The 18,740-nt window shown below is 39.1% G+C and overlaps 1 long non-coding RNA gene across 1 annotated transcript; it reads right to left on the bottom strand.

The window, feature by feature from the left end:
• Nucleotides 1–9,965: 9,965 nt before the first annotated feature.
• LOC134641331 (uncharacterized) lies at nt 9,966–12,555 on the bottom strand. The gene is made up of 3 exons (XR_010095520.1): nt 12,439–12,555; nt 11,930–12,074; nt 9,966–11,805 (listed from the first exon to the last, which is right to left on the bottom strand). It is a non-coding gene; the product is annotated as an uncharacterized LOC134641331 (long non-coding RNA).
• Nucleotides 12,556–18,740: the final 6,185 nt, after the last annotated feature.

Here is an 18,740-nt window from a genome sequence, read left to right as displayed (position 1 = left end):
AGTTGGTTTGATTTCCATGTGTCATTTAAAACTGTACTTTAAAAAATAATCACAGAAAGCGAGTAAATCTTTAAACATTAGAACATTTTGTAACATACAGTATTTGTCATGGAAAAATTTAAACATGTCATATTTACATGTATAGATCATTAAATTGTTTATATTCAATAGTAAATAGTCAATTTCATATGTTAAAACAACAGTTCTAAACATTAGCTAAGTTTTGCTACTCTTACCATCAATTGACAAATCAACCGTTTGGTTGAGCATGTTTTTAAAAAAATATTATGGATTTATTACAGCTATTTTCTGGTATCAAATGACATAATCATGTTCAGTAAAGACTCTGACATGTTTATACTGCAGAAAAATGTACTTACCTTTAAAATTTTTAGCCAAAACAGTCCATGTGTCCAGAGTGATTTTTTGCTTTCTGATTTCCTGGTTGGAGGGTGGCAGATGAGGCCTGCCATATCCTGACACAGTGCCATCTAGTGTTTTTTTTTAGGATAACATAACTCAACCAAGTGGTAGAGATGGCTCAATAAGGTTGAGTTAAGCTAAGTACTCCAGTTCATTATATATAGTCTCTCAAAATATGCTAAACCAAATGGTTGAGCAGGCAGTCAAATTAAAAGACTAAAATGAAAACTGAAACTAATAAAAACTAAACTAAACATTTTCAAACAAAGAAAACTAAACTGAAGTGAGAAAATCTAATTTGGAAACTAAGTGAAACTAAACTTAATTAAAACACAAAAAGTCAAAATAAAATGAATGAAAAGCTAATTAGAAAGTACAAAACTATAATAATTCTGTCAATATATAATAGTAACATTAATATGAACCACAGTACCCCATACTACTGGCTGACCCATGCATTATTGACATTACACAATTTGTAGAAATGAGTGAGCACAGCTCCTCTCGGTGCCTGCAGACTGCCAGTGCAGCACCAGGCTCAGACCTCTCTGTGAGGAGCTCTTCTTCAACTTCAAGAAAGAAAACACGCACATTTAGCACAACAGCTCAACACCAGCGACAGAGATGGAAAGAATGATTCCAGCGCTGTCTCCAAAACAGCAACAGGCAGCTGTCACTCAGAGAAAAATCAGCAAGTATGTTGCTTTGACATACAGTAGACCCCATGTCCTGTAGTGAACAATATAAATAAGTGTGGACAGTACAGTCATCATGTGTGTTAAATTTGCTATTTGCTCATTGGCTATGTGCTGATAAATTTTTGGTAATGCAAAAATACTATTCTCTGTACGAGACATGGCACTCGTGGTATCCAAAACTAAAACACCTTCAGAAATTCAGAAATCCTGATAACTGTAAAGGCTTCACAAATGTTTTATTGCCACTGAATCGATGTACCCCAATCACTTCATTTCTTAAATATTCCTAAAGCAATTTCATATAAGCATCTTTTCTTCTAGCTGGTTCCAATATTTCAATTAAATCTTTTGTCAAAATTCTTCAAAATCCACAGTCTGTAAAATTCATTACATTATGTCTTTTTCCATGCTTTTGTTCCTCTGTACGCTCTGTTGCTAAGCATTAGAGCTGTGAGGGATCAGTGGTGTCCTTTAAAAATGAATAAGGTCAGATGCTGATGAGGGAATTATCAGCCGTCCTTGGAGACAGTTTGGGAGCACACAGCAAAAGGGAGGTTAGGATTACGACGGCGCAAGCGTGTGAGTGTGTGTGTGTGTGTGTGTGTGTTTGTGTGTGTGTGAATATATTCTAAAATGAGTAAGACTGTTGGGCTGTCCAGTACACTGAACCATCCATGACTAAGTCCACTTTCATCCAGTTTTTTTTTCTATAATCCACACCCTTACAGTGGAAGGAAGTAGTATTGACAAAAACTGGCCATAGAAACAATATTTTTTTATAATGTGTTGTTGTGAAAGAGCACATATTCCCTCTGAACTCTTTAACATCAGTAAGTCCAGACATGTACATACATAGTAAACACTAGTAGCTATTCATCCTCAAAGAGTTTCTCTGCCCCGGTTCTCTACTCTCTACACTTGTTGTTCAATCTTTCATTTTGTTGGTCTGCTGGTTAAACATTTCAACATCTAGCAGCTGTTCAGGCTGCCCAAGGGTGCGATTGTTTTTGTGTGTGTGCATGTCCTGTATAGAACTAGAGACACAGCACAATCTTTTGATGCAGCTGAGTCATTCAGCAGTGTAACGCGATTATTTCCAACCCACTTAAAGGGGATTCATGGCACACCTCAAAAGTTGAAGCCATAAAGCGTAGAAATAGAGGAGAAAAAATGAGAAAGTAGAACACATTTGAAATACAGTACATTGCAACTATTCACCACTTCTGATGTTAGGTGTTGATTGTGAGTTTAAATCATGGATGCTGGTGATGAAAAAATGTTGGCCACCTGTTAAAGGCTCTTCCATTTGATCCTCTTACAGAAATTAAAGTAAGAGAAGACAGATGCTTTTCCTTCACAAGTAGCTACTAGAAACTTTTCAATTAATACAATATTTTTCATAAATGTTTTTCTTTGAACAATAAAAATATTCTAGGTGATCAATTCGAGAAACAGGTGGTTCAGACCCAAACCAGATTGCTGTGCATCTCAGCCACATGCAGTAGATATCTGAGCAACTGACTCTAAGTCCATTAAAGTTATGAAGCCACATACCAAGCTACCTGTTATCTATCATTATAGCATAGTGTTACAATGCAACAACAATGCATTTTTCCCCTCACACACAGATGAAGTCCCATCACCTCTTGAAGACTTCATAGTACCATATTATCCTAAGAGGGCACTTTGCTCTCAGCCTGCAGGCAACTCCCAGTTAGTATTCAGGCAGCAGAAACCCTCTCTCCTCTTCAAATGAAGCTTAAAACTTTCCCTGAGATATGTCTTAGTTATGCTGTGGTGGACCCAGGCCCTGGGAGACTTCCCATGATGCACTGAACATGTCTTCTCCATTCCCATCTTTCCACTGTATGTGTTCATGCACCATTACTACATGTCATTAAAATTTGTCTTCTCTCTCCCACACTTTCTGTTTTGGCCTGTCTCTCTATGCTCTCCTTTTTTCTTTTTCTGTTCGGGTTTTCTCTCTTACAGTGCAGGCTTTTTACTTTACAATATAAAGTGCCTTGAGATAACTATTGCTTTGATTTGGGGATAGGAGCATAAACAAAATTGAACTGAATTGAATTTTCAAGCATTGTGCCTGGTTCTTTTAAGATTTAATGTCTTATTTTATCAGAAGTATAATTATAATAATTATGTCTTTGATTATGCTATTGTAAAAGCAATGGTATGATGTGGTACTTTGATTGTTGGATCTGTGATGCTTTGATTAAATGCTTGTTACGTCCCCCCCGCTTTGCTTGTTTAATAGCAACAAAGTAAGGACCTGCAATCAATACAACTGAGAAGTGACAATACTACTAAAACCCATGTTACATATCTCAAATTACTATTACCTACAGTATTTAAGTTCAATTGCACTGCAAAAGGTGCAATGAAATTAAACATTAATCTGCCAGGATTGTTTGATCCACCAACAGTACAGTGTTTTTTTTTTGTTGTTGTTGTTTTTGCATGTTTGAAATTTCTACATTTCTTAATTTTAAATGAAATACTTGCTATAAATGTACATATACATCATGAATATGCATGCATATGTGTATCTGTGGCTAATGAAGAGGAAAAGTGAATTGGTGGGTGGGCGTCGATTCTCTAACACTCATGATTTGAGGGTATTGTACTGCAGAACGTAGTGTGTTACTACAAAAATGACAAGAAAAAGGCAATTAACAATGGAAGAGACACAGACCACCATAACACAAATGTTGGTCTTTCTTACAGAGAAATTGCAAAGAAAGTCAAGGTGTCAGTGAGTACAGTTTCCTTCACCATCAAAAGGCAAACGCTGACAAGAAGAGGTCCGACCCAAAAGCAGACCCAAAGGCACAACTGAATCAGAGGATACGTTTCTGAGAGTTAACAGCAGCTAGGTGGCTCACAGGACAACAGCTTCAAGCATAATAGTGGTCGTAGTAAGAAAGTCTCAGTTTTAAGTGAGAAGACTTCGAGCTGCAGGTTTGACGGTACGAGTTGCAGCAAGAAAGCCATTGCTTAGACGTCAGAATAAGAGAAGGAGGCTTGCCTTGGCCATAAAACATTGACACTGTATTACTGAACACTGGAAGAAGGTATTATGGGCTGATGAATCAAAATTTGAAATCTTCAGTTCATCACTCAGAATCTTTGTGTGCCGTTGAGAAGGCGGAAGGATGGTTCCACAGTGTGTGCCATCAACTGTCAAACATGGAGGAGAAAGTGTGTGACGGTCTGGGGCTGTTTTGCTGGATCCAGGGTCGGTGACTTGTACAGAGTGAGAGGCACCCTGAACCAAAATGGCTACTGCAGCACTCTGCAGCGCCATGCAATACTCTCTGGTATGTACCTAGTTGGCCAAGGGTTCATCCTACAGCAAGATAATGACCCCAAACATAAGTCCAAGGTATGCCAGAACTACCTTAGGAAAAAAGAACAAGATGATAAGCTTGAAAACATGGAGTGGCCAGCACAGCCTCCAGACTTAAACCCCATCAAGCTGGTTTGGGATGAACTGGACAGAAGAGTGAAAGCAAAGCAATCTACAATGCCGCACATTTATGGGAGCTTCTGCAACAGATATGGGAAGAACTTTCTGAAGAATATTTGAGTTCTATTATAGAAAGAATGACACGGGTGTGTTCAGCTGTTATATCTGCCAAAGGAGGCTTCTTTGAAGAGTCAAAAGTTTAGAATACATTTTGATCTATAAATTGATTCCATGATTTCTTTTTAAACTCCACTTGCTTATTTGTACTATGCTTTCATTTCAGAGTGCAATGAGATAAACTGCATAATTTTCGATACAAAACTGGGAAAATTGGGGTGTTCTAAAACTTTTGACTGATATATATACACAGTGTATACACTAGTATACTGTACATGTAATATGCTGTATCGTTCACACAGGCTGGGTAGTTTCAAATCTATTTCAGGATTTTATATTCTCCCCCTCGGTTCCTTCATTTCTCCTTTTAAGAACCCACATTATAACTAACTGAAGCAGCTCAAGCAGCTCAAGCATTTACTCAATTTGAATTAATATTTAAATACATGCTGTATATTTTAGGCATTTAAACCTCTATAACTCACTGCTATTTCAAGAACAAAAGAGAAGGAGCAGCAATAAAATATCCTATTTAGTTCTTAGCCTTTTGAATATTATAATATATTTGTACCATAAAACACTGAAATATCCTAATGTGTTTTTGCACTGAACTATCGTATTCTACTATTTTATCCTTTTACCACGGCTATGAGCAGTTAATTTGCCTATTCTAATGAAATGGTCTTCTTAAAAAAAAGTATTCCTGCAGTATAGGCAAGCATAAATCAGTATAATACTGGAATCTTCCTGTAAAATGAAAAATAAAAGAGTGTATGTCCCTAATTATGACTGTTCGGCTTTTTTGAGGCAAAGAAAGTAATATTTTAGAAAAGCATGTGATTAAAGCCTTTTAAAAACAATCACAATTTGAATCTGATCTGTAAATTATTGCTAATATATTTTACAAATAGCGATTATCCTGAACTTGTTTTTGAACCAAACAATCAGGGCACTGTAAAGTGCAGTAACACTGGGGAATTCACCATCGGCTCCCCCGCTGACTGAGCAATGCAAAGCAGTCTGCCCCGTGAAACTCATGCATAAAATTCATCATAATTGGTGCAGATAGCTCCTCTGCTTATATCGTTGTCAGATTAATTTATATAGGAAGTGATATGAATTCTCTACAGATGGTCCATCTACAGCGCAGTGTGCATATGGGAGTCGGAATCTGAGGTCACATAGCAATTTGCTACCAAAGCAATCTCATGGAAACATCCTGAGATGAAACTGAGGCTTGTGGGATGAACGCTTTATATTAGAATGATATCATATCAGTAGAAGTAACTAATTTCATTTTACATCAATATCAGCAGCAGGTTTTATTTTCTTGTATGTAGTGCTTCCTTTGAAGCTGTGTAATGATCTCAACAAGCTAAAAATAACTAAAATAGGTTTTGTATTATTATCAATATACAATATACATTAAATATTTATGCCAGTAGAATTATTGATTGAAGATCAGCCTGAGAACAGTAAACAAGACTCTCTGCTGCAGAGTTATGTCCATGTAGCCATACACTTATTGCTGTAGCAATGCATAATAGATAACAGATTCGTGGAGGCACTGATAAAAGTATCTATTGCCTCTAGTCATATACAAAAAATTACTGCTTCTGCTGGCAGTGGTGTCTCTATATTTTTGAATAGTGTGTGCTCCAAATAGCCTGCTATTCATCAGTACTAATGGACTAAGCAATATTGGTAAAACTCTACCTTAGAAATATTTCTTGAATGTTTAAAATGACAGACACATTGTAGCGATGCAGACATAATTAGAGACAGTCCTGCCAGAAGGCTCTACCTCTGTGCTTCATCTGTTAGCATCCAAACCATCAATACCAGTCAGGTAATCCTAATGTTCTAATAAGAGCAACAGCATTACAAATAAATATGTCACAATTGAAACCAGTAAGTAAGCGATTAGAGGACCTGATACTAAAAAGGATTGTAGGGGTACAAAAGAAGAGCTAAAGGAAATGGAGATAAGTGTATGTGATAGGATTGTTTTGAAATTTTATAAATAAAAATAATTCATTGTTAGTTTGGCATTAGTTAGTAGTCTGCATACTGACACTGTTCAGCAGTATGTCACAAGATACTATATCCATGGATGATCTGGATTATGGTGGTATTGTTTAAAATTGAACAAAGACCATTCAGACCCAAAAATGTGACTAATAATTGAAAATAGGAAACAATAATATTAACTTGCTTTTTTTTTTTTTTTTTTTTTTTTTTAATCCAGATGACCTCAAAATGAAGACTAAGGCATAAAAAAAAACTATCTGCGTGCTTCCTGCTGAGCCACAATGGCTCCACGTAGCCGGCTGCCATTTATTACTAGTTATTCACTCGGAGGTACTGGGAGGCTAAAACCAGCTGTACAACTTTTTTCATCTTCTCCACCTTGTCTTTTATACTTCCAAATAAATGTGACATCTCATACTGATGATAATAAAAAGAATTGTCTCATAATAATACAATCAAAAATTTTATATATATATATATATATATATATATATATATATATATATATATATAAAGCGAGAGAGAGACATATATTTATCTCTGGCTTTCTTCCACAACATGTCTTTTATCCTGTCTTCCTTCTCTCAGCTCAGCAGCAGGCAGATGGCCCTGACCCTGGTTCTGCTGGAGGTTTGTTCCAGTTAAAAGGGAGTTTTTCCTTCCCACTGTCACCAAAGAGCTTGCTCATATGGGTTCATATGATTGTTGGGTTTTTCTCTGTATGTATTACTGTAGAGCCCTGCAATATAAAGTGCCTTGAGGTGACTGTTGTTGTGATTTGGTGCTGTATAAATAAAATTGAATTGAACTGGATAGATATATGAATAAATAAAGCTGATTTATGCCAACATAAACTATGGTAACTAAAACCTAGTCTCTCTGTGTGTAACTCATCAACACTGACTTCTTATTACTAGAAAATCTGACCTCTTGGTTCCTAATCTAGCTATTTGTACACAGTGAGGTCACTGTTAAGCAAATAAAATAATAATAATGTCAAATACAATAACAGATTTAAGTTCTCCTGTGGTGAACTGTGCTGTATGTGTTGGCTGTATAGCCAGTAGTGGTCACAGGAAGGAGGAATTGCAAGTATTGATTGGTGTCATTGACCGGTAGAATTATTGACTTCACAGAAAGTCTCAATCATTAATCTTACAGTTTTTGTATTTGCCACACTGACCAGAGACTCTGTTTAGTCTTAGATCACTGTCACGCACATGCACAAAGGAAACATATATGGGCAACATGTGCTGTGGAGAATGTAGCATATATAGTAATGTAGTCAAATATAGTCATTTTACCATTGTCCTCTCTCTCTCTCTCTCTTTCACACACACACACACACACACACACTGAGCTGATTTGCATTACATCATGGTGATGGTGTGGGAGCCAGATCTTTATGACACTAAAACGTCCCACAGCCTCATTACGGGCTTGGCTGGCCAGCACTGCTGGAATATAAGGCCAGCGGCCATCAAGCAACTGTCACTTCTCCTCAGCAACAGTCCTTCCTTCTCCACGCTGGTGCATGTGTGTTGTTAATGATGTGTGTATGTGTGCTTGTGTGGAAAGAAGAACCAAAGAGGGTGCCTACTTTGCGACAGAGTGACTGTGTATATGTGTTTGTGACAGAAAGGGAAGAGATGGAGTGCATCTGTGTGAGTGAGAAAGTGTCGGAGAAACACGGGGATAACAAGAACTCGCTGAGTTAACTGCTCAACAACTCAACTGAGCTTGTTGGTTCTGGTCGAACAACATTGCATTTTATACTTGATGTAAGTTTTTTTTAATAAAATGTAAAATTATCAAAGCATAATGCTAATGCTATAAATATTTAGCTTCTTCTCAGAAACAACAAAGTGATCCTTGCAGCATGTCAAATGTTAGTGGACATTTTAATATCATCTCTAATATCAACATGAAACATTTAGTTGGTCCCAAGCAAATCACACTATACACAACTTATTTTAGTCAGTGCAGGTTAGTCCTCAGGTCATAACTTGCTCTGATGTTTATTGATTTCTTTTGTTTTTTTGGCATGTACCTATATAGAAAGTGCTTTCTCACTTTGTGTTAGGCACATTAACATTTTTATACTGTGCTCAGGGGAATTGTTTCTATGTTTTACCTGAATTATTGTTAATTGTTAGGCGAGCTAGAAGATATTTCCTAGACTGAAAATCTTTAATTCTCCATTAATACATAATGATGAAATAATATTGTGTGGTTAAAAATGATGATGAGTCACTTTTTAGTCAAATCCCAGGCTGGATGTCATGTGACCCTCTGGGCACTGCTATCATGTGACCTACATTAAACTGTGTGAATCAGTGGATGGAGGCATAATGTGACCCCCTCGGCTTGCATATCATATTGACTGTGTCAGATCACATGACCTGCATTAAATTAAATGAACTATCTTAATAACCCTGACCTCTGACCTTTCACCTTTTACCTTGACCAAGCTCCTGTGGGAATATGATCTTTAAAAGGGTGATACACAGAGACACACAGCCACACCTGTCCAAAGATGCTGTGAAAGCATATCATATAAGTAGAAATTTGGGGTTCCCAAACTCTGGTCAAGCATGAAATTTGGCATTTTCTGTGAATCTTATTAATTACTGTGAGAATTATTAGCAAGAATTGTTGAGCATAAGTGTAATTTGAAATGCTTTTGGCAGGGCAGTGGTCTAGCAGTGTAAGCACTTAGAGATACAATGTATCAATTTACTTCAACATATATGACACATGTTGCTTTTCAGATGACTTTTCTACTCACTTTCTACGTGTCAAACAAACTGCCACCATGTGCACCTGACACTTGTAAACATAAGTCCCCTTGGACATGCTTATCCACAGTTTTTTCAAAGAAGAAAGCTGTGTCGTCAGTGTCAGGTGCACAAAAGAAAGTAGGGGACCATTACTTTTTTCACCATTTCTTAATGGACTTTTTTCCAGTTTCATCTTTTCATACATGGTAGCATACAGCTAACAACATGCAGCATGCCAGCAAAGAATTGCAGCCTATTAGACAATATTAAAATATGCCCCTTTTTAAGTTATTGGAAAAAAAAAATGCGATGCCATTTTTTGTTTTTTCTCACGTACTGAACATATACCAAAACGATGGCTCCACGGCTCATGCCAAGCAGTGATTTTTGTGGACCATTACATGCTTTTGCAAATATTTGTACTTACCATACATTGCACCAGGAGGGCAGTCGAAGACTCCTTTCTTTCTTCTCTTTATCCGAGCATGCTGTCAGTTTTTTCTTCTCCACCGTCCTGCTGGTTTCTCTCGCCTCCTTCTTCTTCTCCTCCTCCTCCCCCTCCCTGTCCCCCCTCTTTCCACTGCTGTTCAGGTCCAGCGCTGTCGCTGGTGCGGAGAATCCAGGCGACACACACACAAGCAGTTCTGGGTAACTCTTTGAGAATACACTTCGACACAGCTGGGTTTGAAGCTCAGCGCAAACACACACACACACACACCACTACACCCACACCCACACAAGCATACCCACAAACACAGCTGAGCACATCCACAGTCTTTACATACCCCCTGCGCAGCCTCACATAAACACACAGCTGGACTATTTGCAGCTGGATGGAGATTGTGGCATTGTGTTGCTGTTTTTTGATGTTTTGAGGAATCAGAAATTCAGGTTGGAGAAATGGCAGTTACTGAATGTTTAGAGATCAAGAGGCAGTGGGACTTTATTCAGTCCAAGAATTTCCTCACATATTTCCTCAAGCAGTCTTCTATTGGTCAAATACTCAGATCTAATCCTTGCAGGAAACAGCGTAGCAGTGTTGGCTTAACTCATCTGGCAGGACTGGCGCTGTAGAAGCAGGTGAAGCATTTCAATCCAAAATGTAAATCAGTGTTCTTCTTGTAGAAAAGAAGAAAATGTTCTGGTCCTCATGAGATCGCTCAAATATTGGTCCTCTTCCTAAAGGTCCTCCTTTCTCTAGAAAGTCATTGCAGTCAATCCAAAGAAGTTGGACAGCTGCCCAAAAAACCTCCAGGAAGCCAACTCTTGGCTATTTTGCATGTCTTATGTTATTTTGTGCCAACATCTCTGCTTCATATCGCTCAGCTTGACTATTCTGGTGTAAAAACTCCTCAGAGAGAAAAAAATCAGTTGCATCTCTTCTGTTTTCCCCTCTGTGGAGCAAGTAGCATGTTCTTGCCAGAGTGGCCTGTCGGCATCAATATTTAACAGCAACCTCTTGCTGTGCTGCTGTCACAGTTAAAGTTTCCATGTCCCCATCACTGTGCGCTGGATCTCATGTTCTCTGGTCTGCAGTGTTTTCTCTTCAGCTCCGTCTTTCTGTCCTTCTGTTCTTTATTGTATTTCCAATATTGCTCTACCTTTGTACCCTCCATCATTGCCTTCCTCTATTTAACCCTCTTGAAACTTGCTCCATATGCAAACCTCTGCCAGGTTCTCTCCTGGAGGTAAAAGACAGCCACGCAGGACTTTCTTGCCCGCAAGGAGCTCAAACAATCTTTCTTTAATCCCCTCCTACTGTCCTTCTTTGCAGTTCTCCATCCACTAACCCTGCAGCAAACCTCCACTCAACCTTCCCTCAACTGGCTTCAGTCAAATTAAACCTTTCACTTTCTATATTCACCCTCTTCTTGCCTTCCTCTCCCTCTAGCAACCTGATTCACGTGGTCTATATATCACTCACTGCCTGCCTGCGTGGTTACTTCTGTCCTCATCCTGTCCTTCTTCTGTCTAATGACAGCTCAATTCTGGTCAAGTCCTCTCTGATTTTTTCCCCCCCGCTTTATATCTTCCTCATTGTTCCTCTATCTCCCTCCACCTCTCCTCTTGCATGCAGAATACGCGGCATTTGAGCTGCTGTGCTCTGAGTCATACCGCTCTCTCCTCCCTTTTCCTTCCAGAAGCTTGCAAATGTTCTTTTTTTTTAGTGCCTCGCTTCTCTAACAACCATCAGGATTTGTTCAGCATTTCTTTAGGTCCTAGGCGCTGAAATGATGCCTTTTCATCCTGCTGACACAGACAGAAGGACAGCCTGTGGATAGACAGTCAAACAGAAAGACAAAAAGGAGCCAGTCATACTTTTTCCCAACAGAGGCAGGAGTCTGCTTTTAAATGCTTGATCCTGTCTGTGTTTTTGCTGTTGCTAGTAGTCTTACTCATTTGATTACAGAAGGCTTAGTTTATCCTCTTCCCACTGGTGAAATGCCTTTTTCACTCGCCGCAGTCCCTGTAGCAAGTTTGGTCCATTTTTCCTCTCTTTAACCCTCACAGCTGGCTCTCCAAATATGTTTTTGTGACAGTCTGAAAAGAGGAGAAGAAAGGACAGAAGCATGTTTACTGTAAATACACTTTCTTTTACACTCTAAGAACACACTTAGATGTTCTCAGAAAAGGGGGGAGAAAAGCTTATGGGTGGGTGAGTGGGTGGAATGGAAAGATGGTTAGCAAGAAAAGGTGTGAAGACAGAGGCACAAGGATGGATGAAGGGTAAGATGGAAGATAAAGATGGGTACATGCATGGATTTAAAGGATGAATGGTTCGGCAGGTTAACTGCTGTCACAGAGGAAAAGGCCTCTCCAAGTCTCTGTTAGTCAAAACTATCAGTATAGTAGTATTTAAATGAGCTTTGTCAATATTTCATTCATTTATAGTTTGATATTTTACCTGCGTTGGAATCCTGCCGTACTCTCCCTGACAATGCACTGCTGCTCTCTTTTAATTTCTACCTCTCTCATCGTTCTCTGTCTGCTGCTGCAGCCTCAGTCTGTGCCATTACTAAAATGCAGCATCCCTTCCCTCCCACCTCCTCTCCTCCTCCTACTCCCTCTGTCTCTCCCACTCTGTTTCCCTCAATTTCCCTCCCTCCTTTACCCCCACCATGCTCCCATTCTCTCTATATTTGTCCTTCTCTGTCTGTCTGTGCCTCTATTTTTCAGTCTCTCCCTCTATCTCCTCACTTGGTTTACACGTTCACTTCCTCCGTCCCCGCCCCTTCTGCCACTCTACCCCCGTCTCCACTTTCCCCACATATATTCCATCACCACCTCTCCTCCTCCCTTTCTTTCACTCTCGTCGCCTGCTTTTTTCAGCCTTTCCTCACAGAGAAGCTTCGAGAACACACTGGACTGGACAGGCTCTGGGAGGGGAAAGCTCGGGGGACATGTGAACACCATTCACAATCGTGCCGCATGAATAATACATCCATAGTACGTTCATACTTTTTCAAATGCATGCACACATCAAAAACCTGCTCCAAAGATGTTCTCTCTCTCTCTCTCTCTCTCTCTCTCTCTCTCTCTCTCTCTCTCTCTCTCTCCCTCTTTCACTCTATCTGACTGAGAAAAAACAAAAGTACATCCTGCTCAACAAACAATGAGGATTTTGCTATGCGCTACCTGTGCCGGCCACACGTGCTAAAACGCAGCTCACTGAACGCACTGAGAATGAAAGCAGGTCTTCAGCAGCGCAAGACCACAGCTGCAAATCGAAGAAAGATTGAGCAAAATGTAATTAGTAAATTTCTCATATGACTGCAGCCACATACTGTTTTTGCAAAAAATATGTCATTTAAAATGGAAATTCAGTTTTGACAAACAGTGATCGACTCATTGAGCTTCTAAATGAAACATTAGTACATTTAGGTTTGCGTAACCAGTGGAAAAGAGACAGAAGATCAGAAAGGGGAAGCGTTTGAGTGGGTTTGCTTGCATGTACATGTTGCGTTGTGCTGAACATTTGTGCATATATGTGTAAACTATGACATGTGCATCACATCGTCCTCTTGCATATATGTATGTGTGTGTGTGGGTGAGGTTGTGTGGGTGGGTGGTTGTGTGTAGCTGGTTAGAACTGTCCTTTTGGCCCCTAGCATCACCCAGTGCCACCATCTGTGCTGCCAGCCAGATGGGAAGGGTGTGCGTCTGCACAAATGTGGGTACATGAGTGAATGTGTAAAAGGAAACATTTACATGATCACTGGATGCGCTGTTTTCTTTTCTAGAATTTTTTTTGTGTCAGTCCACAGAGCAAACTAGCAGTTCTTACCATTTGTTGACTATAAATCTGATGCAACGCCGCCACCCTCCACCCCATAGTAACATTTTATTGTTCAAGTGACCTGAGTCCTCTAGTGATTGTACTAAGTGACTGAAGCAAATCATGCAGCTATAAAGCAAAGAAAGGAGTCAGGAGAGGTTACTACAAAGCCATGCAGTCTATGACAAAATAACCAGATACCTCACACTATGTACAACTCACTGTATCACTTGAAATATTTAACATACAACTGTGTTTTTTGTGTCACTTCATAGACATGATGGAAGGTGGAGATGTAGTGATTACACAAACTTATTTGAGATGAGCAATGGAACAACTGCCAAAATGAAACTACAAGATTAAACCACTTTAACTGAAGAGTTATTGCTCTTACAGCAGATCTTGTCTGCCTTGGTCATCTTCCAGCAATGGATGTTATGTGCATCACAACTGCACTGCATTGTGAGATATTTATACTGTTGTAACGTCCATGCTAAAACAGGGACTTGTTTCAGCAAGCCCCAGGGCAGACCCAGCTGAGAAATATAATCAGCTGAGAGATTATACTTCTCAGCTGGCTTGGGAATGGTGTCACCCCTGGAAGAGGTGGATGGAAGTGAGGAAGTCTGGGCTTCTCTGGTCAGACTGCTGCCCCCACGACCTGAATCCACATATTGATTATAATAATAAGAAGATGGATGGATGGATGGATGCATGGATGGATGGATAATCCTGGCACAAGTACTCTATGGGACTGTGCAAAAAAGTCTGTAAGCACCCATCATTTCTTTATTTTTTGTTCCTTTAGACTGAAGAAGGTCTTTGAAAGATTTTCTTTAGGCACTGGCTACTTTTTCACTCAGTTTCAGTCCAGTCCTCATACCTGACCATTCTCAGGCGATTTAGTTTTTGTTTGCTAAGCCATTTAACACTGACCCATCACAAAAATACGTGTTCCTATTTTTTTTAGTTGAATCTAGACAAAAAGAGTGAGAAAGCCCATTTTGACAGGCAAAATAGTAATTCTAAAAGAGCTGTTAGCCAAAAAATTGGTGTATCTCAGTAGGGTGTGAGGTATTTCCTAAAAAATCTGAGGAAACTGGATGATTGGAGGACAAAAAAAACGAACAGCAAATGAACAGTATCTGATAGTCAGGTCCTTGAAATTTATGACTGAAAATCTGTGGCAACAGGTCTTAAAGAGTGTTGAATCAAAATGTCACATTTTTGGTTCAAATCAAAGTCCCAAAACAAAAGGCAAAGGTCTAAAAAGGAAACTCAAAACCAAAACCTAAACTGACACAAAAAGCTTAAGGTTAGCTAGATAAATCACTGGAGCACACAGGAAGCATAACAAACAAAGACAAAGAGGAGGACGTGACAATATTTACACAGAAAGGACAAATTGAAGTTGGGAAATAGGATAAGGAGTAAGACCCTAAACACAAAAAAAACTTCAACTTTAAATGGAAAGTCTTTCTGTGAGGCAACAATGTCGCTCGCTGTACCACCTGTACAAAGTTTTGCTAAACAGAAGTCCACAATTCACCCCCTGTCTTACCAAGTAAATCTTAAACCAGTTTCTGTATCTCTTGTCATATAAGATGTTTCTCATATCACACTTCTTGTTCCATCGCTCAGTCTTGTCCATAACTGCAGGTGTGTAAAAATTAAAAAGCTGAATCCTTGTCGGGTCATAGATGTTCCAAATTACTGCAATCCCTCTTTAATGGACTGTTTAACCACACCTTAAATGTGGTTGATCAACACAGCGAAACATCTGCTCCCTTGCTTGCAAATTTGGCACATTTAAATGGAGATATGTGTGGAGAATAATGCATTAAACATACATACAAACATACATAGTATTTGGACGTCTAAGGGTAGAAATGAGCAGGATACAGATGAGCATCAAACCACAGATGAGTAGTTTAGATGCTTATGTCTGAGAGTTGGATTACAATATGGGGCTGAGCTTGACTTTGACTGTGATCAGATTAAATCCCCGAAAGAGCAGTGTAATGATTAAAAAGCAAAAGATAAAGGAAGCAACACACTTGTGGGATTTTTTGTAAGCTATGCTGTTCAAACTCAAGAAGTAGATATAAATATCCTATTACAGATAATGTGACAGAGTGGTCTCAACAATGCTGCAGTTTACACAAGATTATTTAAAGTAGGCCCTGTTCACTGGTCCCTATTTGCCGGGCAACGATAAGGAACCTCGTGCAAAAATATATGCACTAAGGAGCAGAGCTAACAGGGTGGTTAATCCCACTAAATACTTGAAAAGATGTGGTAACTCAAATCAAACACCAAACCAAACAGACAGAGGCAAGAAAAACATAATGAGAGAAAAATGCTCCTAAGTTGACATCAAGCAACCGTCAGACACACACACACAGATATCTGAATCTTTTAGCTCATTCCCAGGTACGAGCCGTCGTTTTCCTGATCCTCACTTTTTTTCATTTGAGTTTGATTTTCCAGCTCTCTCCAAAAAAAAAAAAAAAAAAAAAGCCAAACTTGCCTTTAGAAAAAGTACAACTCAAAGGAAGTGTAAGAGGAGAAGAGACAGGCAATGAGTGATTAAGACAGTAATAAAGAGACAGTCGGAGGGAGCAAGAGATCTAAATTAGGAACAAAAGACACCGGAGGATGTATGTGTGTGTGTGTGTGTGTGTGTGTGTGTGTGTGTGTGTGTGTGTGTGTGTGTGTGTGTGTCTGCGCTCATGTGGGCATTATGTGCATGCTTGCGTGTTTCTATGCAGTGTATCTTTACAGCCCCCTTGTGAAACCTCAGGCGACTTAATTCAGTGTTTCCAGTTCAGTCCTTTCCTGCTTTGCCTTCCTATTCTCTCAGTTATTTTAATATCTATTTTAATGTAATGGAACTTAAAAGTGTATAAAAACATATATTATTGCTAAGAAAAGCGTAGGTAATCACATTAAACGGAGAAAACAACCATATTTTGTTGCTTTTGTTGTCTGGGAGGGTTTTCTCTGCAGTGATATTTACACCACGAGCTTTATTCCTGCTGGAGTGATTTACTGTAGATCGATAGGACACTCTATCTGTTCCTTTTCGGTCTAATCCTGTTGAAGAATATCTATCGTCTTAATAAGACATAGATCCATTAGAGATAATTAATCTCACAGTTAAATCGGCTGCTGGCAAAGATTATCGTCACTCTGTATCATTTATTGCTTTTCCTATCTCTGAGCTTTTTAATCCAGTGTCCTTCTTAATTATCTTCTTTAGACTTTAGCTTTTCCATCTCATGAACTCATGAGCTAAAGTCAAAGTTATAAACAGGTGATCCTCTATGCACACGACTTGACTGAGCACACTGACGCAGCATAGAGCTAATTTCAAGACAACAGAGGCGTTACTCTCATCTTAACTCTGAAAAACACGTTGTGCAAATGCATGCTTGAAAATTTTATACGCATGTGTCCATCTGACCACTGTGTGCATTTTTTTATTTATTTATTATTTTTTACACAGGTGCAAATGTGGTTCCCCTCTCCTGTAAATCTGGGTCAGCAGCAGACAAGCGATGATGAACTGCACAAGTGCTGCAGCTCTCCCTTGTGTTGATATTTAAGACTACAGGGTGCTCTGTAACAAAACATCTCTTGTGCTGTAGTCGGAGCCACAGCTCTGCTTGTAATTAATGGATGATTTATGTAATGTAATATAATAATAAATGCAAAACTCAGTGTATTACCAGCTCATTTTGGTCTCTAGGTAATACCTCTGAGATCATGGGGACACTCTGGTCTATGCTTTTATGCTTGGAAGTATGAAAAGGGGGTATTGAGCATGGCTTGGTTGTCTCTTGGTTGCGGAGCTGCTCTGGTGTGAATAGTTACGACTCTCTTACATCTAAGAGACTCCTTCCTGAGGCCATTGCCTAAAGTGTGTTCTGTCACCTTGCTTGGGTAAATAAGACAAAAATCCTGTGTCTGAAACAATGTCTCCCCTGAGACTTCAGTCAACACAGTATAGGACATTGCAAGCAGATGTGGCCAGCTAGCCTAAAGGCAGAGTGAGAGAAAGAGAGAGAGACTTATAAGGATTTTAATTGTAAGCCTGCAAATGGTATAACCACTTTCATCTTCTGCTTAGGAATTTAGACCTTAAGACCTGCATACAGTACAGTGTCACTCCCATTAACATCACCATATAGCCACTTCTAGTAGCTTCACTGTAAAAGATAAGATAATCTATCACAACAGGGGCACCTCTGCCTTGCTTTACAGAGACAGACCTTTATTTTCGGAAAGTGCCACTGTCACGGTCCAGAGGACAGGATGCACGCAGTCTTTGGAGGACAGATATGAGTGATGATGTGAGAAACTAGCAGAGACTGAAGACAAGGTGAAGTAGCTATATGGATAAATTAATTAATGTGTCATCGCTGTGCGCTGAGGGCCTCTGATGGTTTCTTGGAATTCATGGCTCGAGTTTGCCTCTGCCATGCATGACTGGGTGAGTTTATTAGGCGATGGATTGAAATAGATTGAAAAGTGCTCTACTGAGAAAAAAAAATGAAAGTAAAAAATTTTTTAAACAGTTGTGTGATAGTGCAAGCTAATGAAATAGATAACAAGGGAACATGGACTGTATTATTCACAGCTCCCTCCTCATTTTTCAGTGAGGGTAAAATTATACATGACTGCCTCCCTGTGGTCTGGAAGCAAAAGCAAGCTTTATTTAAATATGATCTTTTTTTCCTGGTGTTCTGTTTATAAATACTTATTAACAAAAGGGAGCTAATTCCATTTTTATAATAAAAATCATCTAGGCCGTTGTACTGTTCTCAGGTAAACATTACACAACTCTGGTAAAAAAAAAAAATCTATAAATATTCAAAAGTAATTCATATTTAGTTTATTATTAATAATAAATGATTAGTTTATTATTA

Source organism: Pelmatolapia mariae, linkage group LG14 (genome assembly GCF_036321145.2).
Source record: "Pelmatolapia mariae isolate MD_Pm_ZW linkage group LG14, Pm_UMD_F_2, whole genome shotgun sequence".
Taxonomy (NCBI): domain Eukaryota; kingdom Metazoa; phylum Chordata; class Actinopteri; order Cichliformes; family Cichlidae; genus Pelmatolapia; species Pelmatolapia mariae.
Note: the sequence above shows the minus strand (reverse complement) of the source record. Positions and strands in the feature narration are given on the sequence as shown.